The sequence below is a fragment of the Bradysia coprophila genome, assembly GCF_014529535.1.
Source record: "Bradysia coprophila strain Holo2 chromosome X unlocalized genomic scaffold, BU_Bcop_v1 contig_20, whole genome shotgun sequence".
In the NCBI taxonomy this organism is placed as follows: Eukaryota; Metazoa; Arthropoda; class Insecta; order Diptera; family Sciaridae; genus Bradysia; species Bradysia coprophila.
In genome coordinates this window covers 5556197-5574650 of record NW_023503307.1, presented here as the reverse complement: position 1 = coordinate 5574650, position 18454 = coordinate 5556197, and the positions used below count along the sequence as shown (strand labels likewise).

The 18454-nt window shown below is 35.4% G+C and overlaps 1 long non-coding RNA gene across 1 annotated transcript; it reads left to right on the top strand.

The window, feature by feature from the left end:
- The first annotated feature begins 1698 nt into the window (after positions 1–1698).
- On the top strand, positions 1699–10937 carry LOC119068960. Its single transcript, XR_005086252.1, has 3 exons — positions 1699–1918; positions 4438–4442; positions 10926–10937. It is a non-coding gene; the product is annotated as an uncharacterized LOC119068960 (long non-coding RNA).
- The last annotated feature ends 7517 nt before the right edge of the window (positions 10938–18454 follow it).

Sequence of the window (18454 nt, the reverse complement as noted above, 5' to 3'; positions counted from 1 at the left end):
TAGATGTTTAATTATGAATAGAGGCCGCAGGCCATAATAGTACACATCGTGAGCCTAATAAAGTATTTCGCACCGAGATTCGAACAACGTTTTACGCCACAGAGGCGTCTAAAGTTTGCAAATTTTGCAGATTATGATGCTGAGTGGCATAAACGTCAATTCATATAACTATCATTTTGTCACATGCGCTTGCAGCTCGCATAATTATTTAGGAAAACTAATAGAGAAACCACTGACATTTTACACACTAAATAATAGTAGGCCCGGAAACGCCCAATAATTTTTTCACGCAGGCGAGAAATAGTCTCATCTGAAACTTCCGTAGCCTTTGTGAAAACAGTTTTAGGTAAACAAATAACTATTTCATATGTGTGATGTGATTACCTTTATTTTCTTTACTCAAAAAGCATGAGAAAATGACGTTTGACACTTTGTCTGATTATTAATGACTAATTAATGATTATTTTCTTCCCTCTTTTTTGACCAAGGAGAAATTGAAAATTTCTTCACCGAACTGTTATGTCTGATGTAACAAATTGATGCTACTTTCGTGGAGAAAAACGGTTAATGACCACAACCCGTTAAAAAAAACGTTTTGTTTACCGATGGAAGAAAATAGGGAATTCCAACTCGACCGATTCAGGGCCTTTGTTTCACTTTGGCTGCAAAACTTCGCCCTTGTTGGAATTGCCTATTTTCTTTATGAAACAGATAACAATTTCGCAATTCCTGGCCAAAATCATAATCTTACATCTCAGTCACTTTCCAGAGAAAATCCAGAAACATTAACAATTTCCGGTGAATTTTCTTGGGTGGTGTTTCTAAAAAATTACATGAATTCGATCGTATCAATTGAAAAAGAAATTGACTTTGACTTGTACATTCCTAGCATCCAATGTCGTAACTCATTCCAAAAAAAAATTGTTTCACGAATTTACCATAAAGCATTAGTTGCACAGATGATCATGTATAATAACTTCAATATATCCATCGTCTATGAGATAAAACTACTTACTCATCACAAGTTACTGACAAGTGCATTCCAACAGAAGTATGCTTTAATCAAGTGGTCAATTCAAGGGTTCGATTTCTCATTGGTGCAAAATTTTTAATTAGAGAAATTGGTTAGTGGGTGTACGTGACACGTTTTTCTACGCTCATTTGAAAGTATATGCTGCGAGAAGTTTGTTCAACGTGCAACGGTAGCATAAAACGGTAAGAATTACACTTAAAAAAGAAATTCGTAACAATATTTCGTTATCTACACTTGACTATGGTTATTAGGGTCGGTCGATTTTTTAATATTTTCCATCCGAGCCTTTGGACCTAGCTGATCCGACTCAGCGAAGTCTAAAGAAAATTTTAAGACCAAAAAAAATATTTTCCAATATGTTCTATGCTTTGCCCAAGACGATTTTTTGAAAATGGCTAATTTTTAGTCACTCTCATAGCGATCACTCGACCGCATTTAAAAGTTTTCTCAAAATCTTTTTACTTCTTGGTTCCCTGTCAACATAGCTTTAAAATAAGGTATTGTGCGACAAAATTTAAACTCATTTTGTGGAAAAATCTGCAATAGAAACCTCTCTCAAATAAAAAAATCAGAAACCTGCGAAACTTTTTACCCGGAAAAAGTATTTTCCTCACAAAAAGGATGTGTGTTTTGGGTTTGTTTATAAGATTTGATACTAAGGCCGTTTCACCAACAATTCACTTTTTGGTATAGACAAGAAAGCTTTTAGAGTGTCGATATCTCGAAAAACTAGAAGATTTTCAAAAAATCGTCTTGGGCAAAGCATAGAACATTTTTGAAAATATTTTTTTTGGTCTTAAAATTTTCTTTAGACTTCGCTGAGTCGGATCAGCTAGGTCCAGAAGTTCGGATGGAAAATATTCAAAAATCGACCGACCCTAATGGGTATGGGTGAAATGTCAAAATTTGACGGTTTTTATGTAATTACAAGTGACACAGAGTGGAAAGCCACTCGCTTGCGGCGGCTAAACTAAAAATGTACATTAACTAGCTCTTAAAAACCAGTCTGCGTGCGTTTGAAATGTGAAGGCATACATTCGTATAATAAGGCTCTCCTTGTCACATGCGCTCGAGATATATACGATTTTCAGAGTTCCATCCCCTGATTGTCTTTTTTATTTTTACTTGTAATTTGAATTTTTAGCGGCGGCTAACAGTGTCCGTCGAACAAAAACCTCGGCCGCGACGGCATTTTATTTGTAGAATCTGCCAGATAAAGTGAGTAATTTCAAGTACGATAACCTAAATTCGTAATCGTGTTGAGGCTGGCAATGAGAAATTCTAGTAGCCAGACCAATAGTCATACTAAACCAAGAATTGCCATAGGAAACAATTTTCGTCTAGAGAAACAATATTTTGTGTCAATGGTCGTAGACACCAAACCACGACAGAGTAAAGTAAACCAGATAGGAGCAGACGACGAAAATACATTCAATGGAGGGACCTAAATCCCGTTATAATCGTTTACGTATTCGTTTCATGCATTTGTATTATAGTAAGCGTTTTGCACCAAAATCAAAGACCTACTTATAAATTTAGGTCCCTCGTCAAAATCGACTGCTCTTGCCTGGGTTACTTTACTATGCCGTGCACCAAACACACTGCAACTGCCCAAATTTAGAAGGTTGAGTGTGAAGTTTGCAGGCTATCAGTACGTGTCAGTGCGATATAATCTCCAGAAATAACATAATAAGAAGATAACAAATATGTTTGTAAACAAGTGCTAATAAGACAATTCTGATTTAATTTACTGTTTTAAGAAGCCTGAAGAAGGGCCTAAACAATGCCCGAAATACAGCGAAAACAAAACGAAGTTTTATTCAATTAGAAACGCCGCTAGAATCCAACAAAAATACCCTACAATTTCTGCATCATCGGCGAATAAACTCAAACAAACACATATTCTCCAGAACAACGCCATGGACAATGTCTGTCACTGGAATCGAAAACGGATCATTTTCTAGTATGAATTGAATCATCCCATCCTCATACTATTGGTATCAAACTGTTGCGTTATGGATACGCACATGCATTCTCAGTCTACGATTCCTGTTCGAGGAGATCTTGCCGACGACATGCCTCCATTTATTAAACAGGCATCGCTAATTAGGGATAAAATAATTTTTGTGGTAGCATACAACAGACGAAGAACAAATGTAGCATTATTAATTGGGTAAGTACAGCTCTACATTATATCATCAGCATATGTGGAATTCATAAGAAGACATTTATAACTTTTAATCAAACAGACAGTCTATCACTGAATCAAATATATATTGTAGAACGAGGAAACATTTTCACTAATATATTTATAACACTTGACGTCATTTGCACTACCCAATTCGAAATTAATTTGCAGATAATATCTTTCTCAATTAATATATAACTCTTAATAAACTTTCACCATGTTGTTTCTCCACTTTAGTTCCCAAAATAGGAATACATTCGTAGTTTGCAATGTTCAATTTTGAATGTGCATCCTATTTATCTACCACTCAACATACCTCTCTAATTATGACGCCAATTATTTGCTACGATGCGAAATATTTAAACCTACATAACAATTATGGATACAACCGAAATACAGATACCATATTCAACGGTGAATGCCATTAATTAAGTAATTGAAACACATCCCTTACCATGCGTATGTACAGTGTTCACATTCAAACAATAATTATTTGAAATTGCCGACTTCTCTCCATATTCTAATTATTTCTCGAGATGATCATGCTTGAGATGAATATACAGCCACACCATATACAGTGAAAGTTACGCGCGTACTTTGTATTTTACGTGTGCCATTCGTAAATGGTAATATGGAAAATCATAAAGAAGACTAATTTTCTTAAGACGAGTAGATTACAAATTTTTGTTTTGAAGAGTGTAAAAGCGTATCGCTGGTGAGGGATATGTGTGTAGAGTAGAGACGTGGGCATAAAAGTTCAATTGGTGAAAAGTTTGTAATTTATTGTTTTTATGCAAATTTCATTGTTGCCGAGAAGCGGTTGAAGGGATTATTAATTCAAGTAATTATTTTCACACACGCACTTTAGGTTGGTGCTGCTACTGTTCGTTTTATCACATCAGAATATATATGTGCCGCAGGAATCGCTGGCCACAATTTTCTCTTTTCTTTTGTTTCATTTACCATCAGTTGTACTAAAATATTACGAGGCCACACGGAAGAACCAAAGCCACAACACATTAAAAAAATAGGTCCATCATTCACACAAGACTCACATGGCGAAAAATGTTTTCTCAAAATCCAAAGATTTTTTTAAAAGTTTTATTTTGCTTTTGGTACTTCTGAGCCACGCCTATCTGAGTAAAGTCATATCTTGCCTAAATGTAGGCTAGACATATGCTCACAAATTCATCGTATTTCTGTTACATCATACGAGTCATTGTGCCAGTGAGTGAATCGTCGTAGCCACCAAAAACACTGCAACTATCCAAATTTTGGAGGCTGAGTGAACTTTAGTACGTTACATGCGATATAATCGCTAGAAAAATTCTATGTGAAATTGTCTGACAGGGAATTGATTCCAGCTTTGTCGAAATATCATTGACCTGTTCATGTTCATGAAAGATATCTGTTGCCGACAACGACGACCAAAATAAGGAATGGGCGAACACTAGCTTAATGCTCTCTTATGTAATACAAGTGACGCAAAAGAATTAAGAGATCTAGAGTCAACATTCAAACATACATTTAATCAACCAATGCAACACATTCACTGTTTGTATCATGGTAATATACACTTGTCGTAATCGAAATAGCAACAATTTGTTCCAGTCTCAATTTTATCTGTTTTTGTGGGTACTAAAATTATGTAGATACTCCATTTGAGCGCAATAATTGTTAATGTTGTTGCATAATAAATGATTATTTAAATTTAACGGGCATTTCCTGCTTATACACACACACACACACACACACCTTGCAGTTTCAATAACATCCATTTCGCAATGAACTGAACATCGCATTTAAAATGGGTTCCCATGGGTGCATTTTAAGAAAATATAGTATTTGTGGTCAGTGCTACAAGTAAACGAATTGGATGTTTGATTTTTAATGAACTTTTAGAGTAATACGTAGTGTGTCTGAACATTTTCCATGTTGTTGTTGCTGGTAGCATGTATAACACAGGTAATGGTCTAATGTCGGACCGAAGGACATAGAGATTGTGTAACCGCGCTCATTTCTATGTTATTTTGTCAAAAATGATGAGTGCTCCCCTAGAGAGATTTTAAAGGCAGCTTTCCAATTGCAGCTCGGTTCTAGAAAATTGGAAATGGCCAGTGAAAATGACATTAAAGTTGAATTTTTCGACCCAAAGTCTTGCACTTTTCCGTCCAACACTTTTGGAAAGCTTCACTCATGTACTTCTTATTCTTCCGAGTTAAAACCTGGGAAACTCATGTATGTCTTGACGGTGATTTTAAAAGTTTTTCATACGTCAATAATAACAATTATAGTTTTGATTTTGAGATACTTAGTTAAGTGTTTCCTGCTTCCGCAGGTGTGAAATCTTCTTCATTCCTATTCAAAGATTAAAGAATGGTCTGTTTTTTTTTGACGAAATTGATGATTTTCATGATGGAAAATTCAATATGTTCTTATAAAAGGTTTTTTGTGTGATAAAACTGTTTTGAAGACTCTTCTTATCCTGGTAGTCCTACGTCTTTCTCGTTCTAGAAACTGGGAATATTATATAGGTTTTAGCAGTTTTTGGAATAACTTCAAAACTTATGACTTGTATGAGGTCACCAGAGGCCAGTTTAATAATATAACTACAGCAGCTATCAATGCAACACCGTCAACGGGATTTTCGCCCAACTGGCTGAAATTACTGGCATTACTTACGAACTAGCCAAATAAAAAAAATCAGATCTTCGGTGCTAATTTATTTCTCCGCCCTAGGATAGACTCAGATATTTCGTACACAGAATTCATCTTATATGGGTGACGTTATGTATGTCATTCTTCTGTGTACAATTTGTTGGAGGCACTAAATCACGACAGAGTTCATTTTCATCCAGTGTATTAGGTCCATTATTTGACGTTTCGAAAATGAACCGCTCGTGCCTGGTTTATTTTACTCTGCCGTGACTGAATACTTTAACTACAGAAATTATGAAGCTTATCGACGTCACCTTTATGCTGAACATTGGAGAAAATCTCATATAAAATTGTCGTCACCTGGAATTGAAACCTGGAATTCTTATTGGAAGGCTAGTACGTTACCACTGACTACTACTGGACTGCTAGTACGTCAGTTCCTAAGAAAAATCGACTTTTGGAGGATTATTTTATCTAAACCGGTAATACATCCAAAACCATGATAGTCCAAACGTCGTTTTTTATAGAACCCCATTGTTTTTAAGAGTCTGATTAACAGCCTGCAACCAATGAGTAGTTTTTATTCTTCGCGGATAATTGTAATTCTCACAGAAGCAATTTCCGCTGATCGTAATTCCCAGGCCCGCAATTTCCAGCCAATTTAAATGTGCACAGGACACGCCGTCGTTTCCATAAAGTACCTAGCTACCGCTACTTAATAAACTGGCAAAAATGCATACACAAATCTGTCCATTACTCACTCATATTTTCGATATGCAATTAATATGCATTAAAATTAATTAGATTTTCATGTAATGTATTTCCGGCCACATAAATTAATTGATTCAAATCAATAACAGTACACACAGAGGTGAGCACACAGCAACGAACATTAGTAAAATAATTGAATTTTAACAAACATTTTATTAACCAACAAATAATCAAGCGGTCGATGTTATCAATAAAAAAGAGATATCGTTGAGGTAGCGAATGAAATTTAATTCATAACAAAATCTTATATCTTATCGTGCAATTGAGTGGTCTAGGGAAATTCTGTTTGGTAACTGAAGCTTTTTTTTAATAGATCATTTATTCATCATTCCATTATTTCCGCGCGTAACACAATTTAATTACATTTCGTCATAAAAGTTCTACTGTCTACTGTCAGCGTTTTGAACATACTTTACTGCTATGAAATTTCATAGTTATACCATTAGATAGAGTGCAAAAGAGTACTGAAAAAAATTGTGGCGCCTCTGCAGACAAACGAAGATTTCTTCGAGGCACTGTGTAGCCTACTAGGCACCTTCGTACATGTCTACGTATAATAACTTACGTTTACACGCTTCTTAAGAGGAACGCGGATACTTAGCTAAAATTGTAGCCCACATTTGCGTGTCTCGTATTTCATTTTTGATGATATCTTTTCATCAGAATCATTTTTTAAATGTACGGCCGCAATAACGACCCCGATTGTGATAGACAGCTCTGGGAAAAGTCAACAGCTTATGAAAATTTCGGGAAATTACTGATTTTTCTAAGGGTTAGTCAAATTACTGCAACCAAATCATTTTTGAAAAAGGATTCTGGTGAAAAGATATTGTCGAATTTTGGGAAGATCTTCCTTGATTAATTTTTCTAATCTAATCACGATGGAAAATTTGGAAATGGCCTGTGGCTTGATGTCATAAAATATATTTTAGAACAGGTGATTGTCAATAACGTGAAAGAGTCGATCAAACAAGAAACTGACTGTAAAGCTGAGAATGTCCAGGTCCACATTCAGAGCATTCAGAGTAGTACATAAGCTAAAGACATGCATGCTATCAGCTCCGCAAATCCTTCCAAAGTACATCGATTTTTTATTTGTTCTTCCTAGACACACTGCATTGTAGTTAACTCATACAGCGAACGTCAGTGAAATTTACATAGGAATTTAGTTCAGCTGGTCCACTCATGCAACAAAATTAATTATACCAATGCAATGAGAGCATTTACTTGGTTATACAGTGAGGCAGAGAGCTAAAGAGAATAGACAAACCATTCAAACACTGTAATTTGCCCTACGTGAGAAATTGCAGTAGAGAAATGTGTTGTTATTTGAACACAGAGTGTCGAATGACGTGAACACGTGCGTGTATAAACTGTATTGAGGCGTACAAGCAGTTTTGTTCGTATGAGTGCAGCTGCTCAAAATCAGCTGAACCAGATTCCCAACTGATTTCCAATCTATCTACTCAAACTTTCCAATGAACCCATTTGTCCGCAACATCCCTCCCCCATGTGCCGTAAAAATGTGTACAAATGTTGGATTTTTTGAGTGAAATAAAATAACCGCTAGCTGCGAGGCCATGAAAATGGTTGAAGCTGGACCGAGAGATTCCAGAACAATACAAGTTAAATGTTGTGAAATATTTTAAAAGCTAATTTGGTATTGGTTGTCTATTTATATTGAAAAGAACGAAAATAAATGAAAATTTTTACCACACAAAAATGCTCCAGTATATTGTCATTTTAATGATAGTACCAAATTAAATGTCCCAAACTGTGTACTTCATATTTTCGGAGAAATTTTGTCAATAAAATCATTTTGTTAGACTGCAAAATATATAATTCATGAAAAAAATTACCTCCTGGCCATAATTATATGCCATGGTTTTTATCAATCAATTTCATTAAAATGTTTTTCATCGAAAACAAAAATGAATATAATAATGAAAAAATCACAGCCTACCTGCCTACCCTCTGTAATGCATTGTCAATGTGTGAAAACAGAACGTCCACAAAGCAAAACAAAAAAAGCAGGTCGTAAACATTCACAAAACAATCGTTTCGTATATTAATTTCGGGTTTTATTTTGAATTCAAATCACATATAAAATTGAAATTCGTTCAAATCGTTCATGGCAGTGACATCTATTGCAAAACAGAAAGTTTGTAAAAAAAGCTAAAATCATAAAATGTTTTTCATTTTTCCCTCCAACCCATTGGCGAAGAAAAATATTTCAAAGAATAAGAATGGTAAAAAGCTAAGAAAGAACTTTTATTGAGGGTGGTGTGTGAGCGCGGGTGTGACTGTATGTGTGTGCGAGACACATTCCATTTCTTTCCTTCTACGTTATATTGCTGGGAAAGTTGGAAACGTTCGAGTATATATGTTGTGTGACTGCTACTGCGTAACATTTAAAAGAAAACTTTCTTAAAATTTTCTTTCTGCATTTTCTTGTTATGTTTTTTCTTCGAGTGTCTTGGATTGGATTTCGACTGAGAAATTCATAAAGTTTTTGAGCTTTTTGTAGACGGCATCACCATAGCTTTTTTTACGAAGAAAAGTCGGATAATTTGAATTTGGTAATTTCGCATTACAATTAGCCGAGCTGATTGTCTAGCTAGCCATTGTCAAAAAAAATTTCTTCGTTTTAATAAGCCCATAAAACCTCAGTAAATTAGTCTCGATATAACAAAGACACTTATGCATTATCAATTTCTTATTTACTAATCAACTATAATTAATATTTCATTCACAACCCAATTAAAACAACCTTAAGAACAATCATACAAAGCGAGTCGTCACCTCACAAATTCAATATAACAAACAGTTGAGATTGGCTACCACACAATAAATATCACCCTCAATTTAAGAATAGATAAACCGCAAACTCCGCCCAATTGAACCGCATAAACTACCCACGAATCATATTGTTGCTTTATGTTTAGAAACCTTTGCTTTCGGTGATACGACGTTACACAAATTAGGATTTTGTTCTTCAGCTATTTTATTTGTCGATTTTTGTCAATGAAGATGGTTAATGTTTTAAATTGGGGAATGTTTTCTTCTTGCTGCACAATACATAGTGCCGTAATTCAGAAGAAAAACAATTTCCAATGAAATAACAAAAGAATTATTGAAAAACCTTTTGTTATTTCCACTGGAAATTGTTTTTATCCAAATTACGGCAGCATTGTAAGTAACTTCACATGTCAGACTTTTACCATTGTCATCTGTTATAAATCAAAAATATAAAGAATGACCTCCGGATGATGTGATCCTATGTATAATCTGAGGGGGAAGCTACGTGAACAAATACTGGGAGAGTGTTTTTTGTTATCGGTGACCAATAGAAGGAAATAGTACACCAACAGATGCCAATGGAAATAGGTGGAACAGAGTTTGCTAGCGTAGTTTCCCCCTCGGTATTCAAATTTTATCTCTAAAAAGCTACAGACCACTGTCCCACGGAAAATTGGGTTCCTCATAAGTCCACGGCTTGAAAACTGTGCCATATTGTTACACTATCCAATAAAAAAAACATTTGTTCTACCAACGCACTTCAAGCAAAAGTGATCATAGTTGACAGCTGCCAAATATAGTACTATTTTGTATGATTTTTTACAGTGTTATACAGTTGTTTGACACACTGTCAAGTCTTAGTACCCTATTGAGAGTACCACTCATGCTTGAAGTGCGTTGGTTCTACGACTTTAATGTGAGTTGATTGGAATTAAACTGTCGCAAGAGTCAGTGGTGTTCGTTTTGACTCGCTTTTCCATCGTCTAGATGCGCAAGCGCTGCAGCGCATACATCGAGGATTTAGTTTAAGTTTCATGTGCGTGTTTTAAGGAGTAAATAATTTTTCGTTATTCTCAACGCACTGCAAGCATGAGAGGTACTAAAACTGGACAGTGTATCAAACAAGCTTTGGCATTGTAAAAGATATGGAAAATATGAAAATAAAGTAGTACTTTATTTGGCACACTCGAAGTACTTTTGCTTGAAGTGTGTTAGTTCCATCGAAATGGCAATATGGGATGTTCAGTTTACCATTTTCTCTCAGTTTTATGATGGTGCTTCATTGTGATGCGAGTTTCTCACAGATTCTGACAATTGCATAGTAGTGGCGTTTAGGCTCGTCCGTCAATGCTTATTCGATTTTTCCTTCTGGTTTTCTGGATTGTTCTTTTCTTTTCTTCATAGGTCACAAATATTTCTGGTCGTTCGTTTATTATCTTTCTTAACTTGTATGTCGGACCTTTGAGTTGGCTGTAGTCGATTTTATGTGGTTTGTTACTGCTACTATTAATTTCAGTTAGAAATTGATATAGGAATGGTAGAGTGTAATGAGCTGTATCGATTGGTAGGAGGTGGGTGGCGAAAGGAGAGTGAAGGATTCAAAAATGTTTTATTTCAGATTCAGATAAAGAACCTTATGAAACGTGGAGTTTGATTGTCCCCAAAATTCTGATATTTCAGATGAAATTCTTCCAGGTATGTGTTCTACACTGTAAAATCTACAGTTTGTGATGAGAACACCGAAGGGAATGGGTTTCTAGCTCATCATTCTGGTACGCGTTGAAGGGAAAAAATATTTCCTCCCTCACCACTTCCAAATATAAAACTCTATAACTTTGACTGACTTTTTTGGGTTCGTTTTTAATTATTGAGGTGGTAGTAGGCTGGTTCCTACAACTCCATACTCACAGAGACCACTATCTTCCCAGTTTGGAACTCAGGGTTTTCAGGGATTTTTCAGATTATATTTCATTTCGGGATTTTTGTGATTATTGAGGTAATAGTAGGTTGCTTCAGATTCAGATGAATCACTTTTCTTGATTTTTTTTTATAAACTTTTGAGATTTCGAGCCGTACTTTTAAAAACTGGTATGAGATATATGTCAAAATACGAAAATACCTTTAAAAGGTGTAGGTGACACAAGTCCTTATATCTAAATTTTTAAAATATCTGATATCGCTAGGGGTGACGTGTTGGTTCGTACGATTTCATCACTCCACATGGTCCACCCAGTTCTAGAACTTCAGCATCTTCATTGACTTTTCTAGATTCTTGTGGGTTCTTTCTGGAGATTTAGGATTATTATGGAGGTAAATGGTTGGTTCCCACGTAGCCGTTGACTCAAATCGTGTTACATTCAAACGGAAGAAGGCCACTTGTGACGCAACTTTTGAATATGATGTCAGTTGATGTGGAAGTATGCAGAGAAACTTTCGTCACACACCCCTTTGTCACGACACAAGACAATGAAATGTGGGAAAATGGGTAAAAATTTCAGATCCGCGTTGACCCTAACATCTGACATTTAATTTTCGTTAAATGCCTGTTGTCAACTTTCCGATGGATAGAATTACTTGCATCAAAAAGTGATTAATTTCGTGGTTTTACCATTGACGTTAAATGCCATTTTATGGTTCGACTTTCAATCGGATATCAATATTTGCACTGAAAATGACCAACATTTAATGTAACAGGAAGTTATTAAATCGGTATACATTGGTCAGCAAATCATTTGGCCAGTACGTCGATATGACACTTCCGCTGAAGAACATGTCGTGTCCGTGTGGGACAGAAGCTCAAAGTGTTGATAATATAATTCAATTCAATTCAATTCTCAAGTGATATTACTATCGTCGTCGGTCGTTTTGAAACGGTTACAACTATTAATATTGTGCACACCACTGCACCGCTCTCGAGCCGAGCAGTGTGTCAATCGTTTAACAACCAACAACAAAAAATGTGCTTAATAAATCACTTCGACTAAGCGCAATTAAAAATTATATTCTCCTATTGTACAAATAATTGCTTAACTTTTAAATCCTTCATACTTTGATGACAAATATTCCCCAAAATGTTTAAACACAAAGGCATTTCAAGTATCCACTATAGAGAAGCACTTATTTAAACAAATATTCGAGTTTATATGGTACATACCATACTCCCTGGTTATATGTGAAAACAACATATAATATATGAACTCCATGGCGTATGTATAGGCATACGGAGAGATGGATACAAATATATGTGTATAATGCAAGCAAACACCTCTAGGCGTTGAATCCGGTCGGGAATATTATGTTGACACAAGCCAAGAGAGCCCGCCAACTACATGTGTATGTTCATAGATAACAACCAGCAGTACTACGGTTATATTATAGATATATAAACTCCGTTTTGTGTATGGAGGCAATTTAATTTGTATAGCTAGGTTGTATGGCATAACACATTCTGTATGTGGAGGAGTGCTAGACCTTGCGTACAGGAGGATGGGGGGTTTTCAAATGTACACACAATGCTATTAGATTTGCAATATTTTGGTGTTTTCAGTTGACATGCATGTGAATAATATGTGGTGCCGTATAATTATTACCAGAAAAAAAAATCCAATTTTCTCATCATTTTCGTAAGGTAATCAAGGAGACGATCATTGTACAGTAGCAATGTGAAAAAGGGTAAGAATCAGGTACAACGGTATTATTTCATCAAACAGAATTAAAATGCTGCTGCATGCAATGTTCACAATGGCTTTTTCTCCTACTGAGTATAGTGCAGTCGATATGTGCAAACGTGATCATAGGACATTCGCTTTGACAACGGACCATCAGAGAATCATATGAGTAAGTGTTGTGGTATGTGGTGTGCTTGTGGACATGTAATATAAAATGAAAAATTGATGCACAGGTGGGACACAAGCCCACAATTTTCACCTTGCCGTGGTGATGCTCTAACCATCAACTGCTTTCATGTCTGGAAAAAATCTGAATGTGATTCTTACAAGAAGATGCGCATGATTGTAGATTTACATATTCGACCGTACTAGTACACGTAATAAGGCAGGGTCGTACTGACCATATGGTGAAATCGGGCAACCCCAAATTCGTATTTCCATTTATTGTTAAAATTCTCATATTGATTCGTTTTCCAACTAGGTTTTTCCGACCCTGTAATTAGAAAAGATATCTGGTCGGGCAGCTTATAACTGAAACCGCATTTGAATAGGAAATTTAGACCGATGTTCTCTTAATTCCATAAAATTTATAAATTTGTAAATTTCTTTAACCAGGCGTAACTCTCTAGTTTCCGTACCTTTAGGAGTTTCGTAACACTAGAAGATTTATATCTTCCCACGGATTCCTAGCTCGATATAAGTTTAAACTCCTCGGGAAGCGTCGGTGTCGTATTGGTTGCCATGCAAGCAGTTACTATAAAAATGATTTCCATTGCAACTGTGCACGACAGACACCTCAACCGATGCAATAGAGTTGCTACCGCTTAATGAATATCAAATTAATTGGTACACTGAAGAAGCTCTACATACACATGGAGATGGCGAATGCACACACAGACAGACTAGGCCACATCATTAAAAGTATTTTGCATTTATGCCGCATTCAGATATTTATTTGATAATATGAACACAGCCAAAACACTATCAATATTAAACCCACATTTATTCGTTCGTTCAATAATATTTGAACCGTAAAGGGCTTTCTGGTTGCCTGAATTTTCTACACCAAACCAAATAGCAAAACATCACAAACCATTAATGTCCTATAATCAAACGTGCACATTGTTCCAATCCACATTGTTGTCTTCCTTATATTGTTTTACACCCAGAAAAGGAAAACTAAAAATGTTTTTCAGATTTTATTCCCATCGTTTTACTCTATAATAGAAGAGTTGGCTGCAGTTCTGTTTGGGCAAAATTGTATACATTTTCTGAGCTATATGTGAGCGCAATATACATAATTGTAGCCAAAAGTATACTTAACATGGGCGAAATAATACATGGTATGCTGTGTGTATACCCTTCTTTTATATTCTCATTTTACAACATAGATTGGGAAAAAAGGGTACAAAGCATGGCGTTGCGACGATAATAAATCAAGTCTTGGTTTTAATTAAATCTTGCATTGGTGTTTTACTCAGAAGACATGGTTTTTGGTGAGAAACGGAGCGAAGAGAGGTTATACATGCTTTGGATACGGGCAACGTTCTTTTGGGAACGTTCATTTCATAAATATATAGATCTGTGTAACGTGGTATTGTGTATGTATACCATCTCTTTCTATAGTTGGCTTTTCGGATGTCATTATGGTAATGTTACTGTAAAATTGATTTTTCACGTGAAACAATTTATTTTGTTGCGACATTTCCGAGGTATTTCTTTGCCATTTCTTTCTGTTTAAGTATTTAGCTGCGTGATGCCTTCATGCATATAACTAAATTGAATACCCAAATACAGTCAATTTTTCGAACTCTTCGTGGAAGATTATCTATATTCCGTTACGGATTTTGCTGTCGAGGTCACATTTTGTTGATCAATTAATCAAAATCGTAGAGAGCTTAATTTCAACACAAGGAAATTAATGGTGGTTGTAATTTCTACTATATGATGTCAGGATAGGATTTTTAAGAATAAGAATCAAAACCAGACGCTGCTGTATTCTTTAGAAAAAGTTTGAAATCGATACGAAACCCAAGTAGTGATGCAATTGCCGTCTCCTTTTTGAGAACCGATAAAATTTTAACTGAATTTTTTTAGTTTTAATTTACCGGTAAATTACTGGTAATCTATTTTGCATAGAAATTGGTCAACTATGGTCAACTTTTTAATGACTGAAGTCAAAAAATTTTCTTTGTCTAAAGTTCAACGAGGTTCATGAAAATTTCCATCGGTTCATTACAGTCAGATTCAATGAAATTTCAGCGTGAATTTGATTCAGATGCTTTTCAGCTGATCCACACACAATCAAAACTATTTATACTTGTTTATACAGTTGATACTGCTACACGCACGCGCGTGGTAGTGGTAAAACCGTGTAAAGACGTATAAACAGTTTTGATTGTTTGTGTGGATCAGCTGAAACAAATTCATACTGAAATTTCATTGTCTATAACTGTAAATAGAGCAAATCGGAATGAAAAAGGATGACTGTGAGGCCGCCTTAATGCTTGCTTTCCATTTACCAAAAAAGTACTCCGTGCGGGGGACAAAATTGATTTTTTTCAATTTTTGCTTTGTTTACTTGCCAGCTTGCTCTCACACAGAGTAATTTTTGTGGAGTGAAAACCATACCTAAGTTTGACGATAGATATGGCATAAGTTGACGCATTGATCTATCGACAACACACGTCATTCCTTAATTTGCGGAAAATGTAATCTTGAAGTTAAATTCGTTAGATTTCGATCATTCATAATGGCCTACGGTGGCCAAAATTTTATTTACCGGCAAACAGTAATATAGCCGTTACCCAATACATTCACTAAACCCAAGACAATTAACAATCAAAAAGTCGTAGCCCAAAATCCCTGGATCTCTTCAAACTTTCATCAGTATAGGAATCCATGGAAATGTTCCGTGTTCTAGAAATTATTGTCTTGATCTTGACTTATGTTGAGATTTGCGCTCTACAGTTGTTTTCACTAGAGTGAAAATCTCAACAACGCATATGATAATCAAGGGACTGACTGAATTTCGTGTGGTATTTTCTCATAATCTTCTCATAGAGCGGTAAAAAATATCGATCATTTTCACACTTCCTGCTGTATTATCTCTCCTAATCCATTCATTCAAATGTATTGTTTTTTTACATCCATTTTTAAATTTACAGTTGGTTCATTCTAAAAAAAACACATTTAACGGTTTTTAAAGAGTTTTAAATGTCATCGATGTTCCCAAGAACGCATTAGCGAATTCAAATTTTCCTCCACAATAGCATGGACTGGAAAGCTTTTAATGCATGACTTTTAAAACTCTGAAATTTTCCGTTTTCCCGCAGTTAAACAGAAAGGAAAGATGTCCAAAATTCCGAGAAAAAGACGATAGTTGTAGAAACCAAGCCTCGCAACGAGGTCAAAGGAACCACAGAATCGTGATCGATGTCGACATTTTGTTGTTGCCATATGCTCCCAGCGGAGAGGGAAAACATGAGTACAAAGCCTACATTAGTTACCATTACTCCTGGAGACCTGCTTCAAATAGAAAATTGGTCTTCATCACCCAACGTTACTTCAATATCGATAAAAAAAGGTGCACGCACATTTAAGTAATTGTCGGTTAAGTATTTCCAGTTAAGCGTTCCATTGATGCCTCATATGTTGTGTTTGTGATTGGTGTGCGTAGAACCCACTGGGTGCAATATTATATTGAAGAAGAATTCGAAAATCTACTCAAATAGTGAATAGTCAAATAGACTCTGCGTTGCGTGATGCTAGCTACACCTAATAAAGTCTAACTGAATTAATAAACGAGACATAACGCACTGAATCGAAAACTGTAAACCTTAACATTTTTGAATGAGACAAAGAAATTTTCTACATTTTTCTGTTCGGTCGTCGGTCGCTATTCTTTCTCTCTCAATCGAATTAGAAAATTCACATAAGCAGAAGAAATATAAAAATTAGACAGAAATTTTTGCCGAACATAAAAATTAATAGAGTCAGTCTCCCATCAGACTTGGTCCCACCAGTCAAAATGAAAAAGACCTGCTGTTTCTTTGCAGGTTAGCTAAAGAAAAATATTTTATAATTATACACGAACAAGCGTCTAACCTACAAGACGACACAGTATACCGAAAAATAATGAAATGGAAACTGTTGTACAGTACATAAACGTATACACTGCACGATATATACCATTCAATTTTACCTTCTGGTGAGGGTTACTAACGAGAGGGTAGTTTCATAAGGTGTTCATTAAGACGGTGGTTAATTGGGCCAAGCCAACTTTGGGTTGTTTTCGGGGTCGCAATTAAAACAGCCCTCGCATCTTAATGTACATAAAATTTAATATGATAAGGGTGGCTGTGTCGTTCTTGATGGTTGAGTCGATGTTGGTGTTTTCCAAATAAATACAGCCATACGTACACATTAATACCGACACAACGGAACAATGCGAAAAGGAGGACGAAGAAAGTGGTTTTAGGTTATTCAATTATGAAAACTGCACCCTTATGGTTAAAAAGATAAGATGTTGTCACTTTGTGTGTTGAGAAAATATACATAAGAATTGTGAGGATATTTTATAGCTAAACGGAGATGGGAGCTGCTTGGTAGGAGATTTTAATTAGAATCTGTATAAAGTTTAATACAAAAAATTTAATTTTGTTGCGCCTTTATCATGGAATTCTTGTAGAAGCTGGTTCTATATTATACGATATCGACCCAGACCATATAATAGAAAACCATTTCCCATTCTTTTGGTTTTCTGGTCGGCATCTACAACATCCCTCATTTTACTAATAATTTGAAACATTTAAAGAGCAAGTTTTTTGCATATTTTTTTTGTGTGTGTATCTCGTCGCTATGTTTTCCTTTTTAACATGCACAGATCTCTGACTTCCTGAATGAAATCATAAAAGCTGCGTTAATTAATAATTACTAGCACAAAGAACGTCGGATGTAAGGTTAAGGGGATGTTGATATATGAATATATGGGTTGTGCTTTATGATATGCATCCATAGAATTTATATACGGCCAAGTGTTGGGAAGCAGGGAATTTATTTTAAGCATTAAGAATGAGAGTGGATGTTTATGGTTATGTACATTTGTTATATGCTCCGTTCATATTACAGTATATATACAGATACATACAATATAGTGTGTTTTATCATACCCAGAGCCTTGCTACGTGTTTGCTGTTGGGTACGTGTAGAAATTCTCTTGGTTAGATAAAATGTACATATATTATCATATATGGAGCTGTTCGGGGGCTATAAACATTGTTTTTGATAAATATTTGGGAAATATGAATTCTTAAAATATTTTCATTAATTAAATAT